The sequence below is a fragment of the Lygodium microphyllum genome, chromosome 19 (genome assembly GCF_053477565.2).
Source record: "Lygodium microphyllum isolate KBCC chromosome 19, Lygodium_microphyllum_v1.1.10, whole genome shotgun sequence".
In the NCBI taxonomy this organism is placed as follows: Eukaryota; Viridiplantae; Streptophyta; class Polypodiopsida; order Schizaeales; family Lygodiaceae; genus Lygodium; species Lygodium microphyllum.
In genome coordinates, this window is record NC_141153.1 from 96074683 (window position 1) to 96084006 (window position 9324).

A 9324-nucleotide genomic window follows, 5' to 3' on the forward strand; every position below is an offset into this window, starting at 1 on the left:
TAAGGCTAGCAGCTCAATAAATAGATGGTCAAAGATTACTATCTGTTGCCATTCATTGATCAGGGTAGGAATATCTATTCACTTATTATGGATTGCTTCATTGGTTATAACCAAATGGCTATTCCAGAGGAAGATAAGTTGAAAATGACATTTGTCACTATATTTGACACCTTTGCATATCATGTTAAGGATTTTGGATTATGCAATGTGCCAGGGTATTGTCAACATATGGCTGATAAAAAATTTTGGTGATATTTTCCCAAAAAGGGGCTGAAAGTCTTCAGTGATGATCTAGGGAAAGCCACCATAAGGGAGAGACAGTTGATTATTTTAAGAAAATGTTTTGAGTGGTGGAGGTAATTTTGCATTGCTCTCAATCCAAGGAAATGTGTCTTTGGAATTTCCTATGGATTGTTGTTGGGCCATGTTGTTAGCTCGATTGGTATTGCAACCGATTGTGAAAAGATAATGGTTATTGTCACACTGAGTCCACCACATACTCCTAAAGAAGTGTATAACTTTTTTTCATCAATCGGATATTATCAATGATTTATTAATACACTGGCTAAGAGAACATTTACATTGATGGATCTCTTGTCCTTTAACTGTATGTTTATTTAGAGTTATCCCTGTCAAGTATCCTTTGAGGATGTAAAATAGAAATTGGCAAAATCATCAATCCTAAAAGCACCTAAAAGGGGTGAGGTATTTTATATATTTTTAGTAGCTACGATGTATAGTTGTAATAAAGCTAAATTCGACAGCAAGATTTAAAACTAAAAATACAAGAAATAGACATAAAATGCTAGGAAGCCATAGCCAAGATGGCTTGGGAAGAAATGGTATTACCAATATTGGTTGAGAATCAAACGATGAGAGGCTGCAGCAAGGTATGCACCCCAAGCTATGTTGGCCAAGGGTATTCACCCTCTTAGATGGTGGGAGGTTGAGACCTCAAACAAGTAATGTTTGTAAAATGGCAAAAAGATGCTACACATATTACACCTCCACCTTTTATACTTACCCTAGACTAAGGCATTTATGCTAGGCATTTATGCTTTATTACACCTTTTCAGGCTCGTAAATGATAAGACCATCTTCATCCATGGGAGGTAACTCTTCTAAAACCTTTATGGATGGACCCACATATCTCTTAAGTTGGGAAACATGGAAGGTAGAATGAATCCTTGTTGAAGAAGGCAAATCAAACTTGTATGCAGCTCACCAACTTGTTTGAGGATTTGATAAGGTCCATAGTAACAATGAGCCAACTTATTATGACCGTCTTTGAGAGAAGCATACCTAGATTTAGGCACTTTGAGGAATACCCAATCTCCTTCTTCAAACTCCAAAGTTCTCCGCTTTTCATTAGCATAAGCCTTCATAACATCTTGTGTCTTTCGAATGTTTTCCTTGCATTGATGCAAAATAGCTTCTATCTTCTCAACTTCAGCCTTGGCTTGTGGATTCACTTCTTCATGAATAAGGGCTGAAGGTATTTGCACTTTGTATCCATAAAGTGCTTCAAATGGTGACATATCAATGCTCATATGATGAATATTATTATAACAGAATTCAGCAAGATGTAACCAATGATCCCACAAAGCTTGAGTGTCATGGCAAAAATGATTAAGATAAACTTCCAACCATTTATTGACATGCTCCATTTGGCCATCGGTTTGGGGATGATATGCCGTGCTAGGAGTCAAAATTATTCCCATAGAAGTGAATAACTCCTCCAAAATCTTCCCATGAACTTAGTATCACGATCGGATACTATCTTCAATGGCATTCCATGAAGCTTAAAAACACATTCCATGAACTGTTCAGCCACTTCCTTTGCTATAAATTGAGCTGATTTAGTCAACTGATCCACCACCACATAAATGCTATTCCACCCGTGCTTTGTTGTAGGTAAGCCCACAATACAATCCATTGTAATATCAGTCCAGTTGCCTTGAGGAATAGGAAGTGGTTGAAGTAAACCACCGGGTAGAAGAGAGGAATCTTTATTTTGTTGAGATGGAAGACATTGCATAGCATAATCCTTAGCATCCTTCCAAATGCCCTTCCAATAGAAACTCTTATGGATATTGTCAAATGTTTTGAACAACCCATGGTGTCCCACTAAGGGTGAAGAGTGCATTTCATGCAAGATATGGTCTTTGAAAGAAGATTGTGATGTCAAGAATACTCTACCATGATACCATAAAAGACCATTGTGCCATTTGAAATTTGGATACTCTTCTCCTTTTCCTTGCTGAAATCCCTTCATCATCTTTGATGCTTGCTCATCAAGCAAATACTCCTCTTGAATATCATGGATCCAATCCTTATGCATGGTTGAAATGGTAGAAATGGAACGTGCCCACATTCTTGATAAGGCATCTGCCACCACATTGTCTTTTCCAGCCATATAAGATATTTCAAAGTCATATCCTTGAAGAGTAGTTAACCATCTTCGTTTCTTGGGAGATAAATTTGGTTGTGAAAGAAAATATTTCAGCACACGATGATCGCTTTTGACCTTGAAATGATTGCCATAAATGTAATGATGCTACTTTTTGATCGCATGCAATATTGCCAACATCTCTTGCTCATAAACATGTGACGCTCCTTGTCATCAAGCTTTCGGCTCTCTTAAGCTATGAATCCATGATCTTGACATAAAACAACCCCAATTCCTCTTCCACTAGCATCCGCATATATGATAAACTCCTTAGAGAAATCCAAACATACAAGGATGGGTGCTGAAATTAGAAGAGATTTCAGCCCATTGAAACTTTGATCAATGATGGAGTCCCAAAAGAAAGCTTTCTTTTTTAGCCTATCTGTCAATGAAGCCGCCACATGAGCATAATTCTTGATGAACCTTCTATAGAAAGAGGACAACCCAAGGAATCCTCTCAAAGAGGTTGCATTCGTAGGTGTAGGCTATTCTTTGACACATTTTACCTTATTGGGGTCCACTCTAATTCCTTGTTCTCCCACAACATGACCTAAGTATTCAACTTCATCTTCCATGAAGGAACACTTCGTCATCTTGGCAAAGAGTGTGTGTCTTCCCAAAGTGTCAAAGACCTCTCTCATATGCTTCAAATGCTCATCCTTGGATTTACTATAGATTAGGATATCATCAAAGAAAACAAAAACTGTTTTGAACAAGAAGAGTTGCAATATTTTATTCATGAGGGCTTGAAAAGTAGCGGGTGCATTGGAAAGACCAAATGGCATAACCAAGAAGTGGTATAACCCTCCTTCAGTTCTAAAGGTTGTTTTGAACTCATCTCCTTCCTTCATTCGAATTTGATGATAAGTCGATCGAAGATCTATTTTGGTGAAGACCTTTGCATCTTTAAGCTCATCCAAAAGATCATCAATTCGGGGAATAGGATACCTATTCTTGAACTTTGACTTGTTCAAATCCTGATAATCAATACACAAGTGAAATGATCCATCCTTCTTTTTTACTAAGAGCATGCGGCAAACGGTGATTGACTTTGCTGAATTAAAGCCATTTGTAGCAATTCCTTGACTTGACACTCCACTTCTTCCCTTTCAAACTTGGACAAGTGATAAGGAGGTTTGTTGATGGGTTTTGTATTGGGAAACAAGTCAATAGGATGGTCAACCTCTCGCTTTGGAGGTAAAGATGATGGTGGCTAAAATAAATCCTTGTATTCCTCCAATAGCTCTTGCAATCTTGGATCCCTTTCCTTTGAAGAAGAAGATGGCTAATTTTTTGATTGTCCTTCATCTACTTTTGCAAGCAAAAGAGTGAAGATGCATGACTTTACATTGATTTCTTTTCGCAATTTCTTCATGGAGATGAGTTCTATTTGTTTGTGGTCTATGCCTTTCAACTCTATGTGTTGTCCTTGCCAATTGAATTCCATTAGCATTTGCTCCAAGTCCAAGGTAAATTTTCCAAGTGGTTTCAACCAATTACAACCAATGACAATGTCAATAGACCCCATATCCAAAGTGATCAAATCTACTTTTATTGTGCAAGAGGGCGATAAATCAATTGAAGTACATGGACACACTTCTTTACTAGACTCATATGCACCATTGGAAACTTATATCTGCAAGGAAGAATCCATATCAATGGGTAGCAACTTCAGTCCATTCAAAGATTTGGTGTTGACAAAGCTATGAGTGTTGCCTGTATCCACAAGAATATGTCCATCCTTGCCATTAATGAAACCTTTGAGTCTAAGTGTACTTTCCCCTTTGCAACCGGTCCATGCATCATGTGACATGGTATACAAGGAAACATGAGAATCATGATGGCCACCTCGATCAAAAGGAAATCCATCCATGGGATCATAGAATTCTTTGTTGGTGGCATGCTCCTCTTCATGAATCTCTTCAACCATTGGGTATGCATCAACATGCAGTAAATTTTCCTCTTGATCTTATTCTTCTTCAACTTCTACTTCCTGAGTGATCACCATGTTGATTTTTGAGTTCTTAGCTTTACACTTCAGCTTATGATCTTGTGACCACTTCTCCCCACACTTCAAGCATAATCCTTTTGCATGCATTTCCCAAAGCTTGTCGTGGGGAAGGAAGTTGTTGTTAGAACTGTTTTGGGGAAGTTTTAGAAGCATTTTCAGCTCTTGAAAAAGTATTTCTTGACTCAGCCACATTTTTGAAAGTTTGCCCCTATTTTTGTACAAAATTTTCACTCTGTTTAGAGGCATAAACTCTGGGAAATGTTGGCATTTTGCTGTTATAACTATTTGGATTGTTATAACCTCTGTTTTCTTGTCTAAAAGAGTCTCTCGATTGGCTGAAAACTTGCCCATACTTTGTAGGTTGATTGGAAATATTATTGCCCATACTTCTTCACTGAAAACGTCCTGCATCTCTTTTGTAATTCAAAGAACGCTATATTAGAAAATATGGGAATTTTCCATAAGTTTGGGACACGTGGTCAAATCTTTGGATTTGTCATAACTTGAACAGTGTAACTCGAAATTGAGCGCTCTATAGCTCAATAGATTCCATTTTTCAAGCACTTTCCAATGATAGGTACATCATATGGTTTTGAGAAACTTATGGGCATGTTATCCAGGTGCCACCTTTTTAGTATTCAAAAAATGGGAATCGGGAGATTCCCAAACTCACTAATATTGTGTTAAAGAGTATCTTTCAACCAATTGTATGGCCTCATGTAATGTTTTTGGTTGTTGAGCTCCAACCTCTGATGATAGGGTAGGGTCAAGACCAAAAATGTATTTATTCAACTTAGCAAAATCTGAAATGCCTTTAACATACTTGGAAAGATTCAAGTAGGCATTGGAATAGTCTCTAATGGACATTCCCCTTTGAGTGCACACATACCATATTCTTTGAAGCCTTTCTTAGACACAAAGGCATCAATCATTGCTTGCTTGAACTCCTCCTAAGAGTCAAAATTTTTTCCCAATCTTTTGCATGTAACGCCACCAAGTATGGGCATAACCTTCAAGATGAAGAGCTACGAAAGAGATTTTGGCATCTTCACTTCTAGGGTAAAGGGTGAAGTACAATTCAAGATTATTGATCCACTCCTCCCATTCCGAAGAAGGCAATTGATAGCGGAGTTTTGAGCCTTGGATGTGCCTAAAATTTGCCAAAAAAATCCGAAATTTAGGAGAAAAAGATTTAACATCAAAGGCGGCGGTTGCAACTAGGACAATTTTAAGCACCAAGTGAAAGACGACTTTTAAAAGGCGCCCAAGCGACACTTGTGGATTTTTGATAATTTCTCAGACTGCCATGCGGGATGTCAGGATTTGCTAGTCAATGCGGGATGTCAGGCCGGACGCCCAGGATTTTTCAGAGCTCGAATTGGATGCAAGACGAGGAAATGCCCAACAAATGGTCAAGATTCGAAGAGGTGGACAAGTTTGTGACCAAAAGGGGTGGTGCCCTTTGGGAGCTTGACCCCCCAAAAATTTTATGCCACATGAAAGATGAAATTGTGGAGAGAGAAGATGAAGAAATTGTGGAGGATATGGCGCCATCAGGCGGCCGAAATTTGCGCCCTCTCTCCTCATGAGGGTGATGCCTAGCTGTGAAGACCCCATAGAACTGATCATGGGGCTGAACTTCTCTCTATTTGCTGGTTCTATTGCTGCCCTTCGCGCGAGCAATGGCTATGTGGATGAAGAAATCTGATTCTAGTCTTTCTCTCTCCTCCCTCTCTCTCTTCCCTATAGGCTGTTCATGTGTTCTATCTTGAAGAAGGAATCCAAGTCGAAGAATGAATAAAATGGTGATGAAAATTGATGAAGATGCTGAAGATGGAAGTGCAGCATTGGGTTGAGAGCTATGGAGGCTCCATCTTCTGGTTATGCATGCATTCAAAGCATCTCGGGTTACGAAAAACACGATATGAGTATTTTTATGAAGAAAAATGAAGGATTTTTTATAGTTTATGATGATAATTATGTTCTTATTGGATGAAAATTTGTGTGAGTGCTGTTTGCATTATGAATAATTGTTGTATATCAGAAAATGTTGGTTTTACAATGATTTACATGCTTTATTTAATTCTCGTAAGCCCGAAAAGCGGGTTTTAAGTGGCAAAATGCTAGTTTTTTCGTTTCGGGTGGGAAAAATATGTTCCCATGGGGGGAATATGGAAGATAATTTGATTGTTAATATGCTGGAGTGAGTGGGATAACAAAAACCAGAAAATGGCCCATTTTATTAATAAATAAATCAAGAAAATGAAGAAAATGAGTGAAAAAATAGAAATACGACTTATAAAAAATAAGGAAAAATATAATAATTGTTTGTGGATGTATGGTAGTGGCAAAGCATGAGGTTTGGCCTCAGTTTGCCCTATCTCATTGTTAAATTTGGTGATTTATCGCTTTCTATACATCAAAAAATCACAAAATGAACCTCTACACCTATGCAACAAGGCAATACCTAAACGTAGGGGGGTTGGGAGGTTTGAATGGTGTGATTTGCATGCTGATTGTTGCTGATTTTCTTATGCATTTCATGTCATAGAGTTTCCTGTTATTTGAATTAAGAGGGTAGTAGCACGAGTGTGATCTCGGTGCTATCCTTTCATCGATGCAACGGGTTAGTGAAATGCATGATAAAGCATGTTTGTACACAAGCATGTTGCTGATTTTTAAGATGATGTTTGGGCACCTTAAAAATCATTCACCTTTGCATGTGCATGATGATCATGGTATCGGAATATAAAACCTGGATGCATGACACTTGTTTTCAATGACAATGACACACGTTGAGCGTGGAAAGGAATCCTAAGCTATAGAATAGACGTTGGTTCTTGTGGGATTATTTGGTGAGGAATAGTCTCTTATATTTGTGATTATGACATCTTTTGCATTAATGGCATAGAGTCTCGGCTACTTTTATTTAATGATGTATCTAGATTAATGATAATGACTGATGTAATCGAAATTCAAATTAGTGAAAAGCATGGCGCTCAGTTTTTTCCCTCCTTTCTTTTATTCCTCTATTGTTTTTCCCTCCGTTATGGTAGCCTAGTCCTCTCTCTCTCTCTCTCTCTCTCTCTCTCTCTACGTCTCTCTCTCTCTTCTACCATGGATATAGAAATTCAACCTTCAACAAGGTGTCCAAGCTCCCAAATCACATCCATATCAGTGTTTAACTCATTCCAAACTAATGGAAGATGGATTCCTACTATCATTAGCAAAGGTAGTTGGATCACCATGCAATAAGCAAAATGTGGAAAAATACAAAGACATGAGAGCTTGTTTATCTCTGCTTGGAAGGGCAGAATTCGAGATTTTATGCTTGGAGCAAATAAAAATAGCATCAAAGAGGTACTAGTGCAACATGTGTTCATGCATAGAGAGCTGTGTTTGGAACCTGGATCTTCAAAGCTTCCAATGCATAGACCAAATTGTAAGAATTTGATTCTTAAAGTTTTTTCCTTCTTAAACATGGTTTAGGTTTTTCCATTATAATATTTGTTTGTCTTGTAGATGTCTATCCCTCTAATCTTGAGGAATGGCAACCAGTGGAGTCTATTATTGATGTTATTGATGTTATACATGGTTCAATTGGAGAAGAAATATATAGAGGCAGAAAGAAGACAGAGCTTGCAGAGAATGGAATATTCTTTTATGACCATTCTTATGTTATTCGTATGTGGCATTGCCAATGGGGATCAATAAACCTCCTTCCTTTGCTAGATTTTTCAAGCTTTGAGTGGCCTTTGCCAAGTCCAGCTACTAGTGAGGGCTATAGATGTAATATATTTTCTGATATCCAGAAAGCACTAAAATCTAATATCTCAAGTAGGCTAAGCAAAGTTACTTTGTTTATGCCTATTAATATATGTATTGATTTCTTCTCTAATATGGAGATAAGAATAACAAAAACCATGCTTTCAATGAAGAGACTAACATATGATTATATCATACAATTTGTTGATGAAGCATGGGATACAAGGACAGAAGGAAAATTTATATGTAAGATAGATCAAGACTCTATAGCTTGTAAATATATGATTGCTACTCAAAATTTTATCCTTAGCTTTTACTATAGTCGATGGCATTTTGTTGGTAGTAATCTAGTTGCTTTAGACCAGAATCTTGATGATTTCAGCAAAGATTCTATAGTGGATCTTGATATTTGGTTCAAAGATGATATTATTGCAATCTTAAAGATCAGAAAATCATGTACGCTACACTAAGTGAGGATGGATTTACAAAATGAAGACATTGAACTACCATGCTCCTTTGTATTCCAACTTGACAAGAAATGAGTAAGTTTTCACATCATATTATATCTACTTAGATGTATATCAAGATCTCACTTCCTAACTAACAAACATTTGTAATTTATTTTTTGTAGATATCGAAAAGGAGAGAAAATAATATACACTGCAAGGACATTCAAGAAAAGATATCTTTACTATCAATATAAAATATATGTACAAATTTTGTAGCAGATGTCTATCTACCATCTCTATGAGATATACAAGGGCTGAAGGGAAAATTTCTATATATAAAGGCTTACAAGGCGATATAGCAAAGCTATTTCTTTTTTTGAGAACTATCCTTTCTAGGAGTCCTTTTGCCTTTCTTTGATGTCTTGGGTATAGAAGGTGTGGATAAAGGTGTTGAAGTTGTGGCTTCACCTTCCGTGGTTATAGGCACCGCATCTCCTTCATTGTGCAAATCCCCAACAATCTCTGTTGTTGGTTGTATACAATTGACCATTATATACTTCAAGTGCTTTGCTCTGACATACCAAACATGCTCAATGCATAGCAATCCTTCGAAAACCGTCACACATTTATAGAAAAAAGAGTTTTAGTTC